Source organism: Ochotona princeps, chromosome 9 (assembly GCF_030435755.1).
Source record: "Ochotona princeps isolate mOchPri1 chromosome 9, mOchPri1.hap1, whole genome shotgun sequence".
Taxonomy (NCBI): Eukaryota; Metazoa; Chordata; class Mammalia; order Lagomorpha; family Ochotonidae; genus Ochotona; species Ochotona princeps.
In genome coordinates, this window is record NC_080840.1 from 78,423,122 (window position 1) to 78,448,463 (window position 25,342).

General features: G+C 48.3%; 1 long non-coding RNA gene across 1 annotated transcript in view; it reads right to left on the reverse strand.

Moving 5' to 3' along the window:
• Window positions 1–15,041, reverse strand: part of LOC131481172 (uncharacterized) — a 45,249-nt gene extending 30,208 nt beyond the window's left edge. The window contains exon 1 of the long non-coding RNA XR_009246113.1: window positions 14,986–15,041. This is a non-coding gene — a long non-coding RNA (uncharacterized LOC131481172). The remainder of the gene's footprint in view (window positions 1–14,985) is intronic.
• Between the last annotated feature and the right edge of the window lie 10,301 nt (window positions 15,042–25,342).

The window sequence follows — 25,342 nt, forward strand, 5'->3', positions numbered from 1 at the left end:
AGCACAGCACCCTTGTAGCTAAAGTCCTCGCCTTGCACATGTCAGGATCCCATATAGATGCTGGTTCGTGTCCTGGCAGCTTCAGTTCCCATTCAGCTCCCTGCCTGTGGCCTGGGAAAGTAGTTGCAGGTTGCCCAAAGTCTTTGGATTTTGCACCCATGTGGGGAACCTGGAAGAAGCTCCTGGCTTCTGACTTTAGATCAGCTCAACTCCAGGTGTTGTAGCCACTTGGGGAGTGAATCAGTGGATAGATCTTCCTTTCTGCCTCTCATCTTCTCTGTATATCTGACATCCCAATAAAAATAAATCTTAAAAAAAAAAATCTGTTGTCGGCTTCACACCAGGGCAAGGATCACCTAGAAGATTCAAGGAACTCGCTGTTCAGCTTACTTTCATGCACTGTATCACTGAGGTACTCAATAGTGCGTGGTGCACAGTCAACACTGTGTGTATGCTCCTGATCACCACATTCATCACCACTACATGGACAGAGAGGTCAGGCCACAGATTGACCTTTGTGAAGCTGGGTGTATATTTACACATAGGAGATGAAACCATTTGGTGGGCATGTAATACCAGAAGGTGAAGCATCCTTGTTCTAATTCTAGATTGACAGCATTCTGAGAAATATATCCAGGCACAAGACCATTTCAAACAACTTCACCTACTCTGTGTTTGCAGCTTTGCTGAGACACAGAGTTGATATAAGAGCTATGCTAGGGATAGAGAAGAATCTCATGTTGAAAACAATTAGAAAATGAAGTTGAACTACATGGCTTGGTAGAACATCCGGTGCTGGGGTCCATGCAGTAGGTGTGAATAACATGAAGGGGTGAAGAGAACAGCTCCCCTGCTTGGCAGAGCCTGGGGGAGCTTCCAGCTGTTTGGCAGAGCCCGGCGGATTTCTCTGACCACCTTGACACAATCTCACCCCCTTTTTGCATGGATAATCAACCACCCCACTAAGAATTTTATAATCTATTGAGGCATTGTTTGCCCCTGTGAGATGGCTTTTGCAACCAACATGAGCTTGAGGGTTAATATTATTGATAATGAGTGAGTGGGTCTTTAACTGCACACAGGAGTACAATTAAACCCATGCTGTTTCTGGACACCTTATTGCATGCCTTCCCTATTGCCCTGAAATCTGGCCCAGACATACAGCATGCCTTCTGGGAAATGGCTTGACAAGAATTTTACAAACTAATGGAAGTGATGGGAGTATGGGCTGAAACTGCTATGACAAAAAATATAGCTACTATGACCCCAAAGGCTATCCTGTTATAGCTACTGTGACCCTAAAGGCTATCCTGCTATGGCAAAAAATATAGTTACTGTGACCTTAAAGGTTAACCTGTACTTGCAACTCTTTAGAACATAGAAAATGTAGTTGTTTCAATAATTTTTTAACTAGAGGAAATATAGGTGATTTTACTAACATCATATACTTTTGATTATTGTTTGATTGTTTATGAGGCTGTAGAGCCTGCAGTTGTAGAGGGATTTAATGTTTGAAACTTCTTGTCTTAGATCTTTATGTTTTTTTTTCCTTTTGATGTATTTCTCCCATTAAGTAATGGAGAAGTTGTAGAATAAGAATTGTTGTAGGAGTGTATTACTGATTAAGATGTGTTGTCTACTGAGGAATTCCTGGCTGCAACGTCAGAATGGATAATGCCCTGTCTTAAGGTGAAACAATTTGCAGAATTATCTTTGGAAACACTCACTTGTCCATTGTAGAGTTGAAACCAAAATGGAGTGAGCATGGCTCATTGCTAACTGCAATTCTTTTCGCCATTATAACTCTTGCTTTACTTGTTTAGCTAGCAAACTGTGTGAGCTTGCAGGGTGTGGGCCAAGCTGGGCTAGGATGCAGAACCCATCAGCAAAGCCCAAGATCTGGGGCTGGGAATAGACCTGGTAGGGAACTTTAAAGACTCCCCTCCTAGGCTGCAGCTCCCACTGGTGAAAGCAAGAACCAGGGCTGGGGGTGCACCCATCAGAATGCCTGTGGGCTGGGCCTGGGGTATGCTGGGTTCCAAATGGAGTGAATCAGTGATGGAGTTGATATTACATTTTTGTTGTGTGCTTATAGATGTTTTGCTGCCTGAGGCACTCCTGCTCGGCTGGGCTTCATTATGCCAGCCAGCTGTTGCCACAGAGAGCCCTGACTGAGCAGGCCATGCCAGGTGGGGTTGAAGCATCTGGTGGCACATGCAAGATCCAGGGCTGGAAGTGGGCCTGATGGGGGAACTTGGGTCACTGCCCCCGCTTATAAATGTGAATGCTGGTTCTTTGTGGCCAAATGGGCCAAACTGGAAACCATCATGCTAAGGGAAATGAGCCAATCCGAAAAGGTTAAATACCACATGTTTGCCTTAATTTAAGATGATATGATGTTATGTATAACATGTTATGTTATGTATGTTATATGTTGTGTATAAACTAAAATTGAAATGTCAATGAGGTGGTCACAGAAGGAGGTTAAGAACTCGCATTTACTTTTAACATATTGGTTACTCATTACTATGTCAATTAATTCCATAATGATGTAAATTTTTGCTGATGGTATGTTGGAGCTTTTAATTGACTGGGATGATACTCTGCTGGCTCTGTCTTCAGACCAGAGAGGGTATACCTAGGAGGCCGTTGAACTTGACTGGACAATAAGATGCTGGACTCTATGTTTGGTGTGTGCTTGCAATGGGGGAATCTCAGCTGAGCTTGAACTGTGGTTGTGCAGCGGGGTGGAGGAGTCCACCATGGTGGGAGGGTTTGGGGAAGGGTGGGGAGAATCCAAGTACCTATGAAACTGTGTCACATAATACAATGTAATTAATGAATTAAAAATAATAAACAAATAAATAAATGAAGACAAAAAATAAAGTCTACAATCTGTACAATCATTGTTTATAACAAAAAAAAATGTAAATGTTGGGGCCAGAGATGACTAGCCTAGGCAGGATTGCAGCACCCATCAGCATACAAGTGGCCTGGGATCAGGGGTGGGCTGGGTTTGGCATGGCTATAGCATCTGCTGGTGACCACAAGAGCAAGAATAAATGTGGGCTGGCTGGACTAAGCTGCAGCACTCCTCGATCCATGCAAAGGCCAAGATTGGGGTAGACCATACCAGACTGGTCCACAGCACACACTGGATGGGAGTGGGTGACAGACAGAATATAACTTTACACTGGCTGGCACGTGCAAGACTCAAGTCTCAGGTCACCCCAAGTAAGTTTTCTTGGGAGACTCCCCAGCTGGACTGCTGGCCTCAGGGAAAATTAGGATATGTGGTCCCACCTTGGAACACGAGTAGTAGGCTTCTTCACCGTTGATGCCTGTGCAGTGGAGAACTTACCCATATGCACACAAAAGACAATGATGTCCAGCTTCTCTAGGCCAGCAGAGGACATCAAGCACCTCATCAACTGTGCTGCACTGAAGCCAACAAGAACACTTAAGCAGCACCCTCAGAACATACTTTCCCACATCAGGGACTCCGCCCCCAGGCACTGGCTATAATAAATGGGAAAACTGTGGGAGCCAATAAATGGGTAGGGGGGAAGAGGAGGGGGAATTTCCAGATCTACAAAACTGTATCATGAAATAGAATGATTAAAATAGAAACGAATAAACAAGAGCTACCTTTTGGCTTACACAAAAATGAACTCTAAATTTATCAAAGATCTAAATTGATGCCTAGGCATCATCAAAATACTTGAGGCAAACACTGGGAACACATAGTGTAAGGGATGAATTCTTAAGATGAAAAGCACAGGCAGCTAAAGCCAAAATAAACTGATGGGACGGCATCAAACTAAAAACTTCCATCAACAAAATGAAGAAGCAATCAACAGAATGTAAGAAAATCTTTGCACACTACACAGGAGATAAGGGACAAACATTCAGCATCTCTAAAACACTCCAGAAACTCAACAACAAAACACAAAACCCAGTTAAGAAATGGGCAAAGGACATTAACAGACATTTCCAAAAGATGAAATTCATAAGGTCACAGACATGAAAAAAATGCTCAGGTTCCCTATTAGGAAACTGCAAATAAAAACTACAATGAGGTTTCCCCCTAACTCAGGTGAGAACGGCCCACATACAAAAATCACAAAACAACAACAGCTGGTGAGGATGTGAGGAAAAGGGTACCTTAATCCACCGTGGGTAGGAGTAGGGACTACCACAGCCACTATGGAAATCAGTACAGAAAGTGCCCAGACAACTGAGCAATGTAAGTTAGTAAATCTGTACCATATGATTTGCACCATAAGATCCAGCCATCCCACTCCCGGGAATACATCCAAAGGAAATGAAATCTGCACCCGAGAGAGCAACCTGCAGCCCTATGTGTATAGTAATACAGTTCACAACAGCTAAGACATGGAAACATCCAGATACCTGAAGAGGAAAGGAAAAAGACTGTTACATTTACTCTAGGGAACATGACTCCGTGATAAAAAGAATTAAATCCAGCATTTGAAACAAGATGGATCCAGCTGGACTCCATTATGCTCAGTGAAATGAACCAATCCCCAAAGGATGAAAATCATGTTCTGATATGCAATAACTAGTACACAAAGTGCAAAATATATATGTATGTATATATTAATACACATACAAACTGTAAAAGAGAGATTTGAATGCTGGGAAATAATAAATGTCTCTACTTCCAATTAAATCTACCTTTACACTATGATACAAAAAGAAAAATAAGTCAGGCATATGTCAGAAAGAACAAGACAAACCTCCTGTGATTTTTCTGATGTTCTGCATTGCAACATACACGTATATATTCCATTTTTAAAATAAACAATTTTTATAACCTTCCAATCCATACATATATAAATTTCTTAAAAAAAAAAAAACACTTGTTAGGACCCGGTGTGGTGGCCTAGCAGCTAAAGTTCTCGCCTTGAACACACCAAGGATCCCATACGAGTGCAGGTTCTAATCCTGGCAGCTCCACTTCCCATCCAGCTCCATGCCTGTGGCCTGAGAAAGCAGCTGAGGATGGCTCAATGCCTTGGGACCCTGCACCCGCGTGGGAGACTTGGAGGAAGTTCCTGGCTCCTGGCTTTGGATTGGCACAGCACCGGCCATTGTGGTCACTTGGGGAGTGAATCATCAGATGGAAGATCTTCCTCTCTGTCTTTCCTCTCTGTATATCTGACTTTGCAATAAAAACAAATTATTCTAACAAAAAAAAAAAGGTAACTTGTTATTTTTATGCTATCCTATATCTCCTCCATTTATAAAGCCAAAATTTTATCACAATTTCCATTTCTGACTTCTGAGGGTTTGTTCTTTTGTAAAATTTCTGATGTTTACATAGTTGAGCGAGGCACACCCATGTGAACCTCTAATTCGGATGGGGAGGGTGTGGTATGGAGGAAGGTGGGTGGGACGAATGTTTCCATTTCTTTTTTCCCTTTTGTTCTGTGTCCACAGAGACGGGAGGGGAGAGGATGCTCCTTACTATCAAACTACATCAGCATCTGAGGATGGGGGATGGTCATTCAATGATAACTTAGGGATCTCGGCGCGTGGAAGATTGTTCCAAGGACGTTACTTGAGTGGTTCTGATAGTGCTGAGCTGTTGCCAGCTTCATTGCACCAAGGTTGAGAAAATCTTTTCAATGTCTATTGGCTGATCTTAGTTCCTCTTTAGTATACCCACAGACCCAAAAACTTGCTGAAAAGATTGGCCAGCAGAGTTGTCCAAACAGTTCTGCTTTCCATCCTCTGACAAGACATTTGATGTCCTTTGCTATCCTAGATGAGCTGGCTGTCATGTTGCGCATCTGGGCATGCTGTCCACTGCATAGGCATCAGACCAGTCCTCATACATGCACACAAAGGTTGGAACACATATCTTGTCTTTCCCTGTGACCAGAGTTTGAGTTCAGAGATCAAGTTAGGGAACTCCCACAAAACACTCACCTGGAGTGATCTCAGACTTGATTCATGTGTGCCAGCCAGCGCAAGGTCAGAGTCAGCCTATCACCTGCACCAGCCAATGCATATATATATTGGGTGAACCTGCCTGGTCAGTTTCACCCCCAGCCATTTCTCATGCATGGGTATTGTGGCATAATTCAGCCCAACTTGCCACAGGCCCAGTCCATATGCATACCAGTGGATGCCATGATCTTGAGATGAGCCCCAACAATCCCAAGGCCCACCCTCTTCCTCTGTTTTTGCACGTGTCAACATGTTTTACAGCCTAGCCAAGCCCATTCTGTATCACATTCAGCTCTTGAGCCCTAAAGTTAAGGCCAGACCACACCCTAGAACAAACCCTTGTCCTAGCCTTTAAAGTAAATCCTAGCTCATACTCAAATTTACTGTAATCTTAACAATAACCCTACCTTCAGCCTTAACATAAATCCTAATCTTAAATTTATTTTTTTAATTATTTATTATTTTTAATTCATTAATTACATTGTATTATGTGACACAGTTTCATAGGTACTTGGATTCTCCCCACCCCTCCCCAAATCCTCCCACCATGGTGGATTCCTCCACCTTGTTGCATAACCACAGCTCAAGTTCAGTTGAGATTCCCCCATTGCAAGCGTATACCAAACATAGACTCATTACTATGTCAATTAATTCCATAATGATGTAAATTTTTGCTAATGGTATGTTGGAGCTTTAAATTGACTGGGATGATACTCTGCTGGCTCTGTCTTCAGACCAGAAAGGGTATACCTAAGAAGCCGTTGAACTTGACTGGACAATAATATGCTGGACTCTAATCTTAAATTTAATCCTAATACTAACCCTAACCTTAACCATTGCCCTAATCATAATCATAATCATAACTCTAATTATACTTACACACAATTTACAGATCTACGGGCTCAAGGGGAAGATAATCTGCCAAGAGGAACAATTAACACTAACTCTAATAGTAAGCCAGCATTAACCCTATCCCTAACCTTAACCACAGCCCAACCCTCACTCTATGGGTAACCTCACCCAAACATTAACCCTAACTCTAGACCTGACCCTAACCCTTACACTAATGCTAACATATAGATCTTCCAGTTCAGCACATAGACAATCTGCCAAAAGGGAGCAAATGGAAGCATTTCTGTTACTCAGTAGCCATAACCGTAACTTTCTCCTTAGCACTAACCCTACTATAGCCCTAGACCTAACCCTAAATATTGCCCTAACTGCATATGTTGAAATTTACAGATCTACCAGTGAAAGAAGGAAATTGTGTGTGTGTGTGTTCGGGAGGGAGGCAACTGGAAGCATTTCTGTTCCTTCCCCACCCTAACTCCAAACCAATCCTAAACCCTAGCTCTAAACTCAACACTAACCATAACGCTATCCCTAGATCTAACCCTAACCCCAGTCCTAACCTTAACCCTGACCCCAATTCTAACCCTAAACCTAATCCTGAGACTGATCATAAATTAATCCTAACAGTAATCCTAACTGGAACCCAGACCCAAGCACCTGACCATCCCAGCATAATTGGTCTCCATTTGGACACCAGTCTTAATAACTACTGTGGGAAGGGAGGAGGGCAGATTTACCTCATTCACACCTGGCAAAACCTTACCTATAAGAGGGAGGAGCCAAGCTGTTGCCTGAGCCACCTGCCAGGTGTGTCTCCCCAGCTCATCTGGCCTCACCTAGTCTGAGCAGTGGGGCCTCTTTCTGTTTCAGGATCTGAAGAAAGACCAGCCTCATAACACCTAGATAGATAAGGCTAACTTTCTGTCGCACGTCCGAGTTTTCTCCAGCACCAAAAAACAACCCCATCCTCCTCAACTAGGGAGTCAGAGCCAGCTCTGCCCTCAGGCTCCTGTGAGACAGCAGGGGAGGCCACATCTTTCTTCTGCATAATTCAGCCCTTGCTGTGTAATCCCACCCTTCACACAGGCCCAGCGGCTTAGTACATACTGAGCTGTGTCCACTCAGGCAGGACTGGTCTCTGGCTGCTGTGCCAGCACTGACTGGTTGGTTTGGCAACGTAGATGAGGGTGTGACCCAGGCTAAGTCATAGCTGCCATAGAGCGGGACTTAAGGACTGAGTGACGGAGTCCTGCTCTCTGGCTGCTCTGCAGGCCACTCATTGGTTGTGCAGGGTCAGGTGTGGCCTCAGGACTTAAAGGACCGAGTCCCACTCATGGCTGCTATATGAGCTATTCATTGGTCTTGCAGAGCCATGTGACTGATATAGGGAGGGACTTCAGACATCAAGGGTGAAGTCTGCAGAGGTGCAGGGCCTCCAGCAGAGCCTTTGCTACTGAGTGACACACTTGAGAGGATGCAGGGCCAGAGACTGTAGGGCCCTCCAGACCTGTTTGAAGAGAAATATGTCACATGGACACACAGGTGTGCACATGCCTTCAAGCACCCCCCCCCAAACACACACAGTTGCCCTTCACAGCAGCTTCAGGTCCTCCTCCTCTTCCTCCAACAAGTCCAGGGCACCTGGGACCAAGTGGCTTTAATTGGCTTTGGACCTGCAATAGGACGGGGTGGGCGAAAGTGCTCACACACCCCTGCCTTGGTTCCACCTTTCTTAGCCCCTCCCAGGCATCTTGCTGTCCCTTACACACCTGCTGTTCCTCAGGCAATCACAGGTTCCCTCCTTCACCCTCCTGCGGGTGATCAGACCTGGGCATCAGTGGTGTGGAGTGGCCAACCTTATCCACTGCAGCCTTGTTCCTGCCACCACTCCCAGGGCAAGACTACCTGCTCCTGCTCTCGAGCTCCAGATACGTCCAGGGCGACAAGGGCATCAGGTCCCTCAGCGTCATGTGGCCTGTGAAACCCCCTGCTCCAGGGACTCTGACTCAGACCCAAGGAGCAGGGCCAGAGAGGAGAGGTGGGTGCTCCCTACATCCTGGGACCACAGGAGGTTGAGCATCTGGCAGAGACAATTCTGCTCTTTATAGAACTCAAGCTTGCAGGCCAAGAGCACTTCGTCCCCCACCCAGGTCCATGTAGCAAAAGCTGCTGGGAGACTGGGATGGTAAGCCCCACTCACTCATCATGCAGGCATGAGCCCCAGCCCTGCCTTACCAAGTGGCAGGGACCTTGTAGGAATCGCCTTGTCCTCCTGGGACAGCATGAATCACTCAGACTTGGTGTATCCTATCCAGCCCTTGTTCCCCTTGCCTCCAGGCCCTGTGATGTTTGACACAGAGGGAGAAGGGTCATGTCCCAGGCCTGTATCTGACTCCCACCCCAGTTTCACAGTGCCTGAGCAGTTCCTGTAAATCATCTCGAGATGGCTGCTGTAGTGGCAAATGTGGGCACAGACGACACCATGGTTCTGACCACCCACAACCACGGTAGCCATGGCAGAATTGGTAGCAGATGACAGAGAAGTGCTCGTATGTGAAGCAGCTGCCCAGCTCTGCCTTCAGCTGCCACATGCCCTGTGATCTGGCTTGGCATCAGCCAGGCCTGGCTGCGAGCTGGGAGTCCTGGAAAGGTGGTTTAAGCAAGACAGGGGGAGGAATGGGTATGGCATAAAGGGATAAGACCAAGCAGCAAGGGGGCAGGGAAGGCAGATGGAGCAAGAAGGTGAACTGGCAGGATGGGAAGAGTGGGCAGGGCTGAGTGGGATGGAGTTAGGCAGGGAATGCAGGTAGAAAAGCAGGTGGGAACAGAGGCATGGCCAAGAGCTATGTGGGAGGCAAGGATGAGCAGGGAGCACGGATGTCACTGGGCAGGAGGGGGCGTGGCCAGATAGGAGCAGGCAAGGCCCACCTGCAGAAAGCTGTTCCTGTGGAATGAGAGGCAGGCGGTATGCTGGATCAGAAGCATTGACCTGCAAGGCGGAGGTGCCTCAGGAATCAAGGGGTGCACGGGGGACAGGAGGAGTGGGTGTGTCTGCCCCACATACCAGCTCCATGGCAGGAGACGGGAATTGTGGTCAGTGCAGGAGTTGGGAGATGAGGGGTCCATGCCCTCAACCTGCTAGCTGTTATGGCTACGGCACACCTGAGGGTTGGCAAAGAGGTCCTCATAGCCAAGCCTCACTCTGCAAAATTCCACTGCATTCCCTGGTCCTCACCCACCTGCATCACCTGACGAGATCTCACCTGAAGACATCATCTAATGCAATCTCACCTGTGCACACCTAACATCAATCATCAGAGCCTCAACTTTCCTCACCCAGAATAGCCTCTGCAGGAAGTCGACACCTGTGCAATCCGGGAAGGCTCCACACCACTCCTGCTCTGATGGACTGAGAGCCCAAACTCATCGCATCTGAAAACCCAGCTCTTGGCCATCATGCCCACTTCACACAGGGAGATAGGACATGGTCCCCAAGCACACACAGGCCCAAGGAAAACAGCCATCTGTTACTCTGTCTCAAGGGCAGAAGGGTGGGGGTTGGCCCTTAGAGCTCCATGGCCACAGGAAGTGATGTAAGTTCTTGGTTGAGGAAAGAGCCCCATGGCTACAAGAAGTTATGTCACATGAGGACCACTCAGAGAATGCCTTCACATGGTGAGGTCAAGGACTGGGCCCTGGACTGGTCAACGCTGACTTTAGGCTGTGGCTCACCATGGCAACACCATTATCAGTGGAATTCATCTCTCTTAGGAAGAACAGGCCCGGGTGGGTGTCAACCAAATCCTGAATAGGGAGACTGAAATTTGGCCATGTTGAGTGCCACAGACTGAGAAAATTGGGAACCTGTGATAAAATAGATGGCTGGCAAGTCAGACATGATGTTCCCGTGTGGGGATCCAGGCGCTGATTTGTAGGAAGATAGCAGAGTGCTCCTGCTCCAGGCAGTTGGTGCCAGAGCACAGAAGCAGGTACAGAAATCTGCCCACATTATCAAGGCAGGTCTGGAAGATTCCGGGAGGGCATGAAGTCTGTTGCCTCTGGAGGTGTTCAAGGCCATACCCTGTCCACCTCCCCAGACCCTCTCCTCCACATGACCATGAAGGAGCCCAGATTCTCAGTCCTCATGCGGTCTTTCAGTAAATGGGGCATTTAAAGGCCTCAGCGTGGAGAGGGGGGGCAGTTAGTGGGTGGAACCCTGTCCATCATTAACCACACACAACTGCTGTTCATCACTGTGAGTGAGACAAGGGGCAAGCAGAGTGCGGACTCTGTGACAGATGAAGGCTTCACCTCCTCCATCACAGGTGGAGCTCCGCCCCCAGGCAGTGATCAGTGCATGCCTCACCAGACTCCTGGTCACACCCACCTTGGCCATGTGGCTCCTGGCTGCCAGGCAGGCAGCCCCTGGAGGAAGGTAGGAAGCCTATCTACATGCAGGTAATGGCAGCACCCACATCCAGGGCCACCCAGGAAGTGGAGGAGAGGATGCAGCAAACAGGGCAGGGGCCAGGGAGCAGGGGAAGTTTCTATTGCGGGTAGACCTGGGGAGGGAAGCAAACAGCAGAATGCAAAGCCATGAGGACCTGAAAGACGGCATCCCTGGCACTATGCCCCACCCATAGGATAGTCTAAAGACGTGTCCCTGGGATGTCATGCGAGACCACATCCCATACTCATACACAGGACACTGTCAGAGCCCAGGCCATGTCCACAGAGGACATCAAAGGAAACCATGCCCGCTACTCTAAGCCCTACCTCAGGACATATTACTCAGAGCTCAGGGCCATTTAGACCTGGGGCAGCATAGGAGACCATGGCCACCCTGTCCTGTTGACCAAAGGCTGACCCAGCTGGGAGAATGACTGTAATATACACACCACTGTGTGAGGATCCTGGCCCAGACTCCTGAGTGGTACTGTGGCAGTGAAGCCAGGCCTTGTGGGTGCACCCCGGGCTGTTGAAACTGTGGGGGAGGAGCCTGGTCCTATGCTTTTGAGTGAAACTGCTTGTGGAGTTATGGATGACAAATTGTGGTGGTATAGCATGTTCTTGCTATTCCTTTTATCTAGCTATCCTGGAAGTTGACAGGCAACAGAAGAATCAACCAAAGCTAGAAGCCCCCTTCCCCGCACTAACCCTGGCATTCACATTGATTAGTAACAGGACAGCACAACCCAGCACTTAAGAGGGCAGTGTTTCAATGACAGGGCACACAGCATGACTGAGCACTCGGGGTCATCCCACACCAACGTCCCCCAGGAGACTGGATACTAGAGCCAGGAGCAGGGTCAGGGTCTCAATGACAAGACCCTGACCTCCAGCTTATGCATCCTGTCCCCACTTTTCACAGACCCTGTCCCCTGGGAATAGAGCTCCTAGGGCGGTGATGACGGTGTCTATAGACAAACGGGTGGGCAGGCAGGAGGGCAGCATGCAGCCCAGGTTATTTCCCCCTACACATGTATGCACTTGGGTACATTCATACATTCATGCCCACCTCCCACAAGACAGGAAGTTGAGGAAGACCTGCACTGGGCGAGTCAGCATTTCTAGTCTGCAGCTCGGGTGGTGGAGGGAAGGGGTAGCAGAGACAGATGGACAGGAAGACACAGATAGGTACGCATGCACATGCTGGCAGCTGACTCCCAAAATGTGAGGGCATTACCAAGTGACAGACCCAGGTTACCACCAGCAGCTCCTGTCCAGCATGCCCTGGGCACCAGGGGCCTCCCTCACCATGGCTGCTGCACATGGGCTCAGTGGAGGCAAGCATGGCCAGAGAGAAGTAGCTTGCCCAGGAGCAAAGACAACCCCCCTCAGAGTGCACTCAGAAGCTCTGGGCCCCCAATGACACTGCAGGCGGCACCCAGCAGTACCTCCCAATCCACAACTCCTGCTAAGAGAGCAAAGTAAGGACGTGAGGGCTGGACATAGTGGAAGAGGCAAGCTCAATCCTAAGTCCACCAAGGTGTCTTCCGAGCTAGGAGCTGCATGTGGATCTCCATGTTTGTGCAGCAGGAACACCAGGACTGGAACCTTCATCCCCTGCTGCTGCCTCCCCAGGGTGTACATATGAGCAGGGTTCTGGGGTCAAAAGTAGAGCATCCAAGATTGGAAGCAGCTTTCTCCAACTGGGGATGCCAGCACCAGAGGGAGCAGTTTAGATTCCTATACCCCAAGTCCATCCCCCCAAGTGTCCAGGTTTTTTAGGAGATGTATGAAATCTGCATGGGAGGGCTACGTTATCTAGAATCCACACAGCCAGCAGGGATGGGTTGCTCCCACATGCATGATGTCTGGGTCCCATTACAGACAAGAGGGACTTAGGGGGGTGAAAGGAAGCAGGGTGTGGAGATATGCCAGTTCTCAAGTGCTCCATCAGGGACATTGTGAGGTACAGATGCTCAGCCAACATGTGCCTCCGGGCCTCAGCTCAACAGAAACTGTGGGGGAGACAGGTGGGTTCAGAAGATAAGGAACAGTCAGCAGGCATGAGGAGGAAGAATGCTGGAGGAGGATAAGCAGCTGGGGTGAGGGCAGGAGTCAGTCAGTCTCTCATTCAGCCAATCACACCCCATTCCCTCGATCACTCACACTTTAATCTCTACAGGAAGAGTACAATGGTAGTTTATACCTGCCACATCTATGAGAGCCCTGGCTCCAACTACGTGTTCATGATTGGGAAGTCAGAAGCAGGTGCATGAGTCTTGCACCCGGCTTCAGCCTGGTCTAGTCTTGCTCATTTGGAAATTTCACAGAATACCACAGGTAACACTTTAAAGACTTTTGTTTGTTTGTTTCTGAAATTTCTGGTATTTCCAGGGCCTTCCAGAGAGGCAGCATGCAGACATGACAAGCAACAGCATCCTGGAAGCTCAGGTCTGTGGACTCAGCAGGCTCCTTATGGGGCACTGGACACACACAGCTGAGTGTTTTTGTTTTTTTTTTTTTTTCTGTTGTGTATGCCTTTTTCTCTTCTAGCTGTCAAACCTGACAGTGTCTTCCTCAGGTCCAGCATCCTGGGACAGAAGCAGCTTGCTCTGAACTTCATGGCGTGATCAGGGTATCCCTCATCTCTGCTAGATGGACAGATATCAGCCCTGACCAGCTTCTAAGCTGCCTCTGATAAACTGCAAATGTCTGAGTCACATCTACAGCACTAGAACCCTGGGAGAGAGGGTCTCTGCAGGGGTCCTGAGGTAAGGCCATGCTGGATGAAGCCAGATCCTGCATTGCCACACCAGGCTTGTGTGCATGATCAGCAAGCTCCTACCAGCTCTCCGGGTGAAGCAACAGGTGCACAAGGACCCTGATGCAGCTCATGTACGTGCATGCAAAGCAGCAGGTGAAGGCTCAGGTCCTGGTGAAAGACCCAGGTGGCATGCTTAGCTCCCACCCTCCACTCTCCCAGACTATTTGTGTGTTTGAGGAATCACCAGCAGGAGGTAGCTGTCTCCTGTTTCTCTGCCAAAAAGCTAAGTAGTAATGAGGGGGCAGGGAGCATGTGCACAGCCTGTGCCGGTCACACAACTCAGGGTCCGCCTCTCTCTTTACTGACAGATCACTCCCATCCCCCGAAATTCACTCGGTAATACAACCCCTCTTGGTCCCCGCGCAATATTGCTCAATGGTTAAATCCTCACCGTGCAAGTGCCAGGATCCCCTAGGGTCGTGTCCTGGCTGCTTCACTCCCCATCCGGCTCCCTGCTTGTGGCCTGGGAAAGCAGTCGAGGGTGGCCCAAAGCCTTGGGACCCTGCACCTGCCTTGGAGACCCGGAAGAGGCCCCAGGTTCCTGGTTTTAAAGGGGCTCAGCTCCGGCTGTTGTCATTTGGGATGTGAAAGACCAGATGAAAAATCTTTCGGTTTTTCCTTCTGTTCATAACTCTAACCTGACTTTACAATAAAAAAAAAACCCTTTTTTTTTAAAAAGAAATGCTCCATTGGAAAAACAAAACAAACAAAAAAACACGTCTCCTTAAAACTGCCACCCTCCAGCCTGTGGCCCTCCGCTCCCAAAGCTCCTCCCTACACGCTGCACAGGCGCGGACACGAGAGGTTCCAGAGCTTTTCCGTGCGGTAATGACTGCCTCACGGTCGTGGGAGCCCCCAGGCCCTCCCGCAACTCCTGCACTCACGCCTGGGGTTCCCGCGGGCTGCGTCCCAGGCATCGCGGAGGCCCGCGCTGCTCGGTTTCCAACAACCGCAGCTCACTCAGAACGACGGCGGCGCCGCAGAAAGCTGTCAGCGTTTGCCTTGCCTCGTCACAGTGGCGACAGTCCCCTTCCCCCTATCCTTGCGCGCTGCGTCAGCGCAGCGTCCGCAACCGGGCCTTTCACTTTCCCGCACAGCTCCTTGCACCTGACAGGAGACGGAGGTGGGGCGTCCTGCCCCGCGGGTGGGAGGGCGCAAGCGCAGGTCCACCTTGCAGGCTACTCCATGGCGCGTGCGTGGTCCCAGGCCTTTCGTAAGCGTGAGGAGTGGGAGGGCGGGAGGAGTGATTGGAGCGGGCACGTGCAGTGGGCTGCTCGGAGGGACGCGCGGGCGGGGGAACATGCGCAGTGATGTGTGTCGGGGGCGCCTCCCAAGCTGCTGGACGGAGGGGGGAAGGCGCCCGCGTGGAAAAGGGTGGCGACCACGCGCTGCACGTACCCAGCCCTGAAAACGCGCATTCTCCAATGCGAGAACTGACCTGAGTCTTGCCCAGATGTGTGCGTGAGCAAGGAACTGGAGTTCATTTTGCCTCATTTCATCGGTTTTGAAACCTTGCAAGCATGAGGCCTCAAGTCCCTCCTCCCTTCTCCCACCCCCACGGATTTTTTTTTCGTTTGATGCTGCTGAGCTGTAGCTCATTAAGCAGATGAAAGAGCTGAAAGCTTCCCTTGCTAATTATTTTTTTTTCTTTTGCAGTCCCAAATTTACACAGCTTAGGTAGCCAGGAATTCCCACCCCTCCGACCTCAAAACCCCAAACAACACCTGAGCTGCCAGTAGGTCCCAACGGCCATGGCTTGAGACTCATTATCTCAATGAGTTCAGGCAGCAGAGAGAGAGATTGCATCCTCTGCTTCAGTCCCCTCAAATGCACTCTAACAACTGGGCTGAGTGAAACTGAGGCCAAGAGCGTTAGCAGTGCAAGCAGGTGTACAGTCATCTAAGCCCACACCTGCTGCTGCTGCTTCCCCTCCAGAGTTGTGGGGAGTTGGAGTAAGGCGTCATGTAACTTCATCTGGGTCTCCCATGTAGCTGGCAGATGCACAAGCACCTGACCATCATCTGATGGTGCAAGTCCAGGTGTGAGCCTGAGCAGGTAGCTGGGGTCGGAGGTCCGTTAGATCCTCCTGAACCTGCTCCACCTCACAGGACTTCTTCCTGCAGCTCCGTGTTCATGCACTCAAGCGCAAACATTGCATCCACCTCACAAACCCAGTGCTGACAGGAGACATCCTATCCTCGTCTCCCTGGCTGTTGAGAGTAAATTTTGTTCTCTGACACGTGTGTTCGTTCATGGATTTACTCCCCCCAACCCCCATGCTCTGGCTGTCAGCTCCTCTTTGCAAAGAAACATTGTGTCTACATGTATGTATTTGCTTAACCACAGACATCACAGAAACGCTTGTGGGCGCTTGCTGGCACACTACAGGACGTCAGTCGCTGGAAATCAAAGCAACTCTCTGCTCGCTGTCATTCGGGAGCTGACAGCTGAGCTTGCTCAAGACTTTGAGGTGGTTTGGGGGTGGGGGGGAAGCAGGTGCTTGTCAGCTCCAGAAACAGAGTGAAGATTAGCAGATGGGAGAGCTGGGTCAGGTGAATGGCCCAGGGGCCACGTACACACCTCTCTGATGAATGAAAAGCAAAGAACATTATTTGAATGTGCAAGTGCGCATGTGCATGCAGGAGAGCTCTCCCACACACGGTGGAGCTCCTGGATGCTGAATCCTGTCCATGCACACACCCTGGGGGAGGCTCAGGTCCTGTGCACCTGTGGTACCCACCTGGAACACCCAGATGCACCTCCCCTCCATGTTCTCCAAAATTTCCTTCTGAGCCACTGTGACCTGGATTGTACAGTTGTGCCACACATGCATCCCCTGCCACTCGAGGCAGTCCTCTCCATTTGTTTTGTGAATCAAAAATAGTAATAATTTCATTGCCCACAGGCACTCCAGGCAGCATTGGAGGAGGTGAGTGGTGCACCAGCCCAGTCAGGAGTGAGACTGGCATCTTGAGTGCATGGGGGCATCCTTGAGGCAGAGGGGTAGGTGCACATTGTGATGTTAATTAATTTGAGTGTGGTCAGAGTGCAGGTGAGGTGAGGGATACAGGTGAGGTGAGGGATACAGGTGAGGTGAGAGATACAGGTGAGGTGAGGGATACAGGTGAGGTGAGGGATACAGCTGAGGTGAGGGAGCAGGTAAGGTGAGGGATACAGGTGAGGTGAGGGAGCAGGTAAGGTGAGGGATACAGGTGAAGTGAGGGATACAGGTAAGGTGAGGGATACAGGTAAGGTGAGGGATACAGGTGAGGTGAGGGATACAGGTGAGGTGAGGGTGCAGGTAAAATGCTGACACAGGTGAGGTGATGGTGCAAGGAAGGTCAGATACAGGTGAGGATACCTTCACCAAACATATATGCCTTATCTCTCCTGCACCATGGGGACATTCTTCTAATGTTTAGTTGCTGTGAGTTGGGGTTCTCCAGAGACACAGAGGATCCACTGGTTCAAAATATGGATAGATATATGGTCGACTGAGAGGATGGATGGATTAGATAGAAGATAGATAGATAGATAGATAGGTAGATAGATAGATAGATAGATAGATAGATAGATAGATAGATAGATAGATGAAAGAAGGGATGGATGGATGAAAGAGAATGCAGGGATGCCAGGTTTGGTCGTGACAAAAACCAGTGCACAGTACGGAATGCCAAGGTGAGATTGCCTGTACTGGATGTGACCGCAGCACCCAACCAGTACACGCATGAGAACCAGGAAGGGAGGGGGCAGAGCCGGCAGGGGGAAAAAGACGGGGGCCCCTTGCTGGACAGCTACTCCCACTGGAGAGCGTGGGCTGGGATGCGGGCAGACCAGACTAAGCACGGTTACAACACCTGTGAGCCTCATGTGGACCAGATCAGGGAAAAGCCAGGCTGAGCTGATTGTTCTTACTGGTGCAAACAAAAATTAGAGTGGGTGAGGGTTGTTTGTGCTTAGCTGCAGCATCAGCTGGCAGAAGCTGGCACTGGGGGCAAATTCTGTCAAGTCAAACCACAGAACCACCTGGAGAGTGCACAATCCGGGAGTGAGAGCAACCTGGGAGAGAAATAGTGGGTTCCTCCCTCTTGGGTTACGACTCCCATGGGAGGGCATGAAAACCAGGACGGGGGCGCTTTGGTGGCTAGACAGAGAGGCACTCAACAACAGCCATGAGGGCTGGACAGTTGAGCTGGTTAGATAGAACTTAGCTTCAATACCCATTGACATGTACGAGAGCCAAATGGGATGTGGGACAGACTGGACTAGTCTGTCACACATACTGGCAAACCAGGGTAGGGGCGGGCTTGGTGGGTGTTATTGTGGGTCGCTCTGACTAGGCTGCAGTTCCCACTGGCGTATGTGAAGGCCGAATATGTGGTGGGCAGAACCAGGCTGGACTGCAACACCCATTGGTTCCAGTGGAAGTCGGGGCTGAAAACAGAACCAACCCAGCAATTGCAACCACCAGCTGATTGGGGTGATGGACTGTGCCGGCCCCTGTGCTTGCTAGAACATACAACAATCTGGTCTGGTCTGGGAATACCTCAAAGTTTCTTTGGGGATCTCCCCAATCGAACTGCCGGACTCAGAACCCTAACCAAGAAAAGACAGAAGAAAGAAGAAGTCAACCAGCCACCTCAGCTATATGTTGGCAGCGAAATACTGGTCAAATGGAGACTCTAAGATGGACTATGTCAATTAGTGGATTCTTCAACAACCTCATCGTGCTTGGAGTGGTGAGATTGGCAGCGATTCATTACTGGTGAACTATCAAAACCACTTGAGCAAGTATCTCAGAGCATGCCCCACATCCAGGACTTGGGGTGGGTGGGAAACTGGGTGGGGCTTCTCCCTCAATATCCCCCTTTACCTCAGATCCATGAAGGAAACAATATGGACATAATAGTCTTACCCCTTCCCTATAGCCCTTGAACCTTTTTTTCCCTAATTAACTACGTAAAGATTGTCAAAAATAAAATTAAAAAATCAAATTGGGAAAAAAAAAGAAAAAAGTAACTTTTAAAACTAAAAAAAAAGAATGCAAAGATGAATGGAAGCCTGGGTTGGTGGGTGTGTGAGTGCGTGGATAAATGGGTGAGTGGACAAGTGGGTGTATGGTTAGGTGGTTGAGTGAGTGGATGAGTGAGTGGGTGGGTGGATGGGGTGAGTATGTGGGTGGGTGATTGGTGGGTGGGGGGACTACATGGATGGGTGGATAGATGCATGTTTATTTTGATGGCTGCATGACACATAGATGCATTTCCCCATTCGCTGAACTTGTTCTGGTCTCTGTATTTCCTTTTCAACTCATTTTTCTCCACTTGCCTTCCATAAGGGTACCTGTCCTCTCCCCATCACCCATTCCACGTTGACTCTTCCCATGTCAGTATTTCTGGGGAGAAAGAAAGATGTTGGTCCCCCATGGCTGCCCCAACACTGACCCTAGCGCTGGATGCTGCACGTGATGGCAATCTTGAAATAACTTCTTTATTTTTTAAATCTGATCTCAGCTCACATCCCCCCACCCCAAGTGCTGTGCATGACCTTGTAGTTCCACAGTCCTGGAAAAGTGCACACACACACACACACACACACACACACACACACATTCTCTCTCTCTCTCTCTCTCTCTCTCACACACACACACACGCTCTAGAAACTTCCACAGCCTGTGTGCCTGAACAGCTGCAGAAGGCATGGCAGCCAGAGCTGCTGGGCAAGCTTGCACATCTGGAATAGATTTTCCCCTGGGGTCCCAGTGGAGGAGGAAATCAGGCAGACCTCACTGTGACCCCAGTCTGTCAGGGCATCCTCAGTTACTCTGGGATGACGGGATTGTGACAGGCTTGGAGAGGGGAGGAGGAGGATGGATTCCTAAGGGCAGATGGGTAGCATTCAAGAAAGCATCTGCATGCACAGGTAAGCAAGGCCCTGAGCCCTCATCTCTTCCTCTATGTGTGTGCATGAGCAGGGACAGTGGGGTTGGGAGCCAAGGGCTGCATCTGAGTCTCCCAGGTGGATGTAGCAGGTGCACAGGGCCTGAGCCCTCACCCAGGGTTTGTGCATGAGCAGGGAGCTCTTCTTCCTCTTTCCTCTCCCTTGTCTGTCCATCAGAACTCATATGTCCAGCATCTCCCATCTTCAGCTGCATCTGTCACTCAGGGCCTCATTACTTGCCCAGGCATGAGAAGTACAGGGCAGCTGGCCTCCAGCCTGCTCCTGCTGCTTCCTAGGCTAATGACCGCTGACAGCCTACACGGCCCAGGTGTCAGGCCAAGGTGCAGAGAGAGAGCAGGAGAGAGGAAGGGAGGCCAAGTTGTTGCCCTGGTAACCTGCCCACCAGCTGCAGCCTGAGCACAGGGCAGATGGAAAAGCAAGTTTTGGGGGCTGCTTGCAAGGAAGTTTGACTTTGCAGTTATGGAATTATTTTTAAGTTGGAGTGGGTTTGTGAGTTTTAACTTTTAATTGGAATGCAATGCTGCTTTGCTATTTATTTATTTAATTTATTTTACTATCTGGAGACTGTCTTATTTTTTCCGTACAGTGAGGTTTTTAGCCTTGAGTTCTTTACAATTGGAGAGACTGTGTGAGTTCTAATGTTTCATTGCTGTGTAATCTTGTTTTGCATTCCTTTGCATCTAGGTTTTCTTCCTCCGCAAGCTGAAGGGTCTATGAGTTTTACCTTTTTGTGGCAATGAGTCTTTCTTGGCCTTTAGTTTTCTGTCCCAACTACAGAGTTTGTGGTTTTTTTTTTTTTTTTTTTCCAGTTGCAATTAAGCTTTCCTTGCCCTTTAGTATTTTTTCCAATTTGGAGAGGGTGTATGTATTTTCCAAATCCTCAAGTAAAACCCCACAGGGTAATCCCTCCAGGTGAAACCTCACAGGTAAAACCCCTGGAAAACCCTCACGTAAAATATCAGGTAAAACTGAACAGATCAAACCACATAGGTAAAACTAAACAAATAGTATCCCACAAATCATCTACCACCTAGCTAGTCATCAATATACTTTATCTACTATTTATCTATGTAACTACACATCTGTATATCCAGCTACCTCTAAATCTATCTACCTACTTTTCTGCCTATCTACATATCTAACTATTCACCTATATGCCTATATGTATTTGTACACCTACCTATCAGTGTATCTATCATCTTTATGTACCTATCATCAATTTACCAATGTATTAATATATATATCAATCCATTCATTTTTCTGTATCTTTCAATGCATATCTATACATATATCTATCTTCATATCTATATATCTTCCTATTGTCTACCTACCTACATAACTACTTAGGTATACATCCTTCCCTCCATCCACCAATCCATCCATCTAGCTACCTATCCATTCATGCACACATCTGAGGTAGGGCTTGTCTCCTGTGCACCTGCTGCACCCACGTGGGAGACCCAGATGCAGCACCTGCCTGTAACCTGCTACAGCTCTGGCTGCTGCAGAGGAGGACCATGCAAGATTTCTATCCACCCCCCTTCCACACCACTACCTTCTACCTACATTCACCTTCTCCAGATACATACCCCCAAAACAGTAAGAGAATGAGGTCCAAGGGCTGCCCATCCCAACTGTCTATCAAATCCCAGTGGCCCAATTGCTTGTCGAGAGTCCCCCTCACGCGGCCCCGCTGCAGCTGAGGAGGCCGGCGGCAGCGCGCGGGGCGGGCTCCTTGGAGTCCAGCAGCAGCGGGCGGGTGGCAGCAGGATTCTCCCTCCTTGGCCCCCGAGCTTTGCCTGAGGCGTGACCCCAATTAAGGCCAAGCTCTCCCTGACTTCCTGCGCTCCTCCCACACCTGGGCACTCACCGGGCGAGATCTCTAGGGAGTGCTAATGCACACACCCACCCACACACTCAACGGGAAGAAAAAAATGTTTTCTTAAAAAAAAAAAAAAAAAAGAAAGAAAATCCAGATGCTGTTGGGACAAGTGGCACGGCTGGATAGAAGCAAACGGAAAAAGCAAAACAGATAAAATAAAACTTTCTTTTTTTTTCTTGTGCTGGTACTGCCCTCAGCAGGAAACCTCCTGGAGGGAGGGCTGATACGTGCCTAGGAAGACAGGAGTGCGAAGACAGCATCGCAACAAGTGTATCCAATCTTGCAAAGAACACATGCACATACACAAAACACGGCAGCAAATGCATCCAGACCCCATATAACTAAAATGTGCATCTAGACTTAAAATCGCAAGAAATGTATCTAAGACTGCAACAATGTATCAAAACTCAAAATGGCAACAAATGTGTAACAAAACAAAATTACCACAAAAGTATCCAGGCTCGAAATGGCAACAGATGTCTACAACCACCACAATATTGCACCAAACATATTGAGACTTCACCCGGCAACAAATGTATCCAAGATCGCAAGAAATGTATCCCAACTCAAAATTGCAACAAATGTATTAAAACACACAGCAAATGTATCCAGACTCACATCAATAAATTATCATAACAGAAAATTGCACCCACTTTTCTATTGTGATATGTTATATATTTCTAGTTGGTATTTAGTAATACCAACAAATGAACCTAAAAATAAATGAAACATAAGAAAATGGAAACAAACCAGTTGAGATAAGAATGGTAACATTTCTATCAAGCACAAACTTACAACAAATGTAACAAACATAAAATTACAAGTGTATCAAGACTCAAGATTACAACAGAAGTATAGAGGTGGGATTGCAGCAAATGGATCCAAACACAACAACGTTGCAACAAATAAATCCAGACGATATTGCAATATAGTGTATGGAAAGCAGGGTGGGCAGCACACCCGCAACAGAAATGCTTGCCTTGTTTTGTTTTGTTTTGCTTTGGTTTTTATTTTGTTTTGCTTTTTGCCTTGTAGGGTCGAAAGGGAGAAGTACACACACAAAAACAGACACACAGGCAGTTTGCAAACTGAGACAGCTCAAGCCCCAAGCTTTCCCCATCATTAAAAATTATCCGCCTGGCAGCGTCCCAGAAGCCGCCCTCTCTTGCGACCGGATTAGCCGCTGCCGTGAATTAAAATTTCAAAAAAAAATAATAATAATAAAAATCAATTAACCCAGGGCTTTGGAGGGGGGAGGGAGGGAGAGACGCAAGGATGTTCTGACGGCGGAGGACGTGCCCACTCTGGGGAATCCTCGGGAGAAATTCTGTGAATTTGAAAGCAGCAGCGGCAGTGAGACATCTGTTTTGATCAAACAAACAAAAAAAAATAATAAAAATCCCATGTCTGCTCTGGGCTGATGAATATTGCATGCGCGCCCGGCAGGAGGTGGAGCTCTGGCTGGTGTTTTCAATTAATTCATTAACAACATCTCATTTTTTTTTTTCTAATCCCGGCCGCGGGGTGGAGGGGGCGCCGCGGACAAAATGGGAAAGCTACAAGTTTTATTGCTTTGTGTATGTATTTAAGGCAAGCCAGACATGCAATTATTTTTAAAAAATATATATATTTATTTATTGGCTGAAGTGAGTTACATTTTAGGGAAGCCAGAATATTATTTATTTATTTTTGGACTGAGCGATCGTTATTTTTTTAGGGAAGTCAGAAATGCCACTATTTTTTGAAAAACAATTTTATTTATTCAATTATTTTTAAAATAGCTGTAATTTTGGCTGGAGCGACTTGATTTTATAAGGCCTGCCAGAAAGACAATTATTTTATTATTTTTATTTTTAAAATTTTTTCCTGCCTCCTGGGACCCAGCAAAAACAAATTGGGCAGCTGCTGTGGCGGCGGCCTTGTGCATATGCATGAGCTGGCGCCGCTGGCCGAGCGGAGCAAGCTACGCAGCAAGAACGAACTGCCTGCGTCCACCTGTCCGGTTGCGCTCCAGGTAGCAGAGCCGCCACGGCTGACTTGGATCCCCGCCGGGATTGACAGGTGTGTGGGCCGGCGGGCGGGCGGGCGCCTTTCGAGTTTAGATCCTGCCTGCTCGCTTTATTTTTGTTGTTGTTTTGTTTTGTTTTGTTTTTGTCTTTCACTTAGCGTGGGTGTCTGGGCGCTGGGCACACGCGGGTAACCGCGATAAATAACTTAGTAAGTAAGTAAATAAATACGACAGTTTCCTCCCTAGCCTTTCCCAGCCCACCAGCTGTCTGGGAGGCTTGGTTCGACCCGCAAGCGCTCTCTGGCAGGTCAGGGCTGGACCGAGGGAGGCCTGAGCAGGATTCAGGTGATAGCGACAAAACGTCCGGCAGTTCTGTGCAAATTGCTACAAAGTATCATTCAACTGGAACAGTTGCTACAAAGTATCAGGCTCCCAGGGGGTTCGCTACAACATAACGTTCTCTAGAGATTGCTGTGTAAGAATATCCCGGTGCAAACCACTACAAAGTATTTATGTCCTCCAGTGATTGCTACAAAATATGAAGCTTTTTGTGGAAATTGCTACAAATTATCACTCAGCTCCACAATTGCTATAAAGTGTTGGGCTCCTCAAACAATTTTTTTCCCAAGTATCAGGCTTTAGAGGCGATTGCTATGGACTATCAGGTTGTTTGTGCATGTTGCTACAAAGTATTGATCTCCTTGAGGGACTGATACAAATCACTGGTCAGCTGGAGTGATTGTTACAAAGTATCCGGCTCCCAGAGCGATTGCTACAAAGTATCAATCTCCAGTGAAAATTGCTACAAAGTGTTAGTGTCCTCTGGTGACCACAGCAACATATCAATCTCATAGGGCAAACGGCTCCAAAGTGTTAGTCAGCTGCAGCAACCGCTACAAAGTATTAGGTTTCTTATAGCGATCGCTACAAAGCATTAATCTCGTCATGCAAATTGCTACAAAGTAGCAGGTTCCAGGGGCGACCGCTACAAAATATCAATCTTCTCGTGCAAATCGCTACAAAGTGTCAATCTCCCCGTGCAAATTGCTACAAAGTATCAATCTCCCCCGTGCAAATTGCTACAAAGTGTCACTCTCTTCCCGCCATGGCTGGGAGGCATGGGTCTCCTCCAGCGCTGGCTAAAAACGATCCATCTCCTTCGTGCCAATGGCGACAGACTGTCAATTTCTCTCGGTGCAAATGGCTACAATGTGTCAATCTCTTCATGCAAATGGCTAAAAAGTGTCAATCTCTTTCGTGCAAAATTGCCAGAATTATCAATGCATTTCATGCAAATTGAACAAAGTGTCAATCTCTGTCGTGCAAATAGCTACAAAGAATCAATCTTTCATGAAAAGCCTCCAGAATACTTCCATCTCTTTTGTGCAAA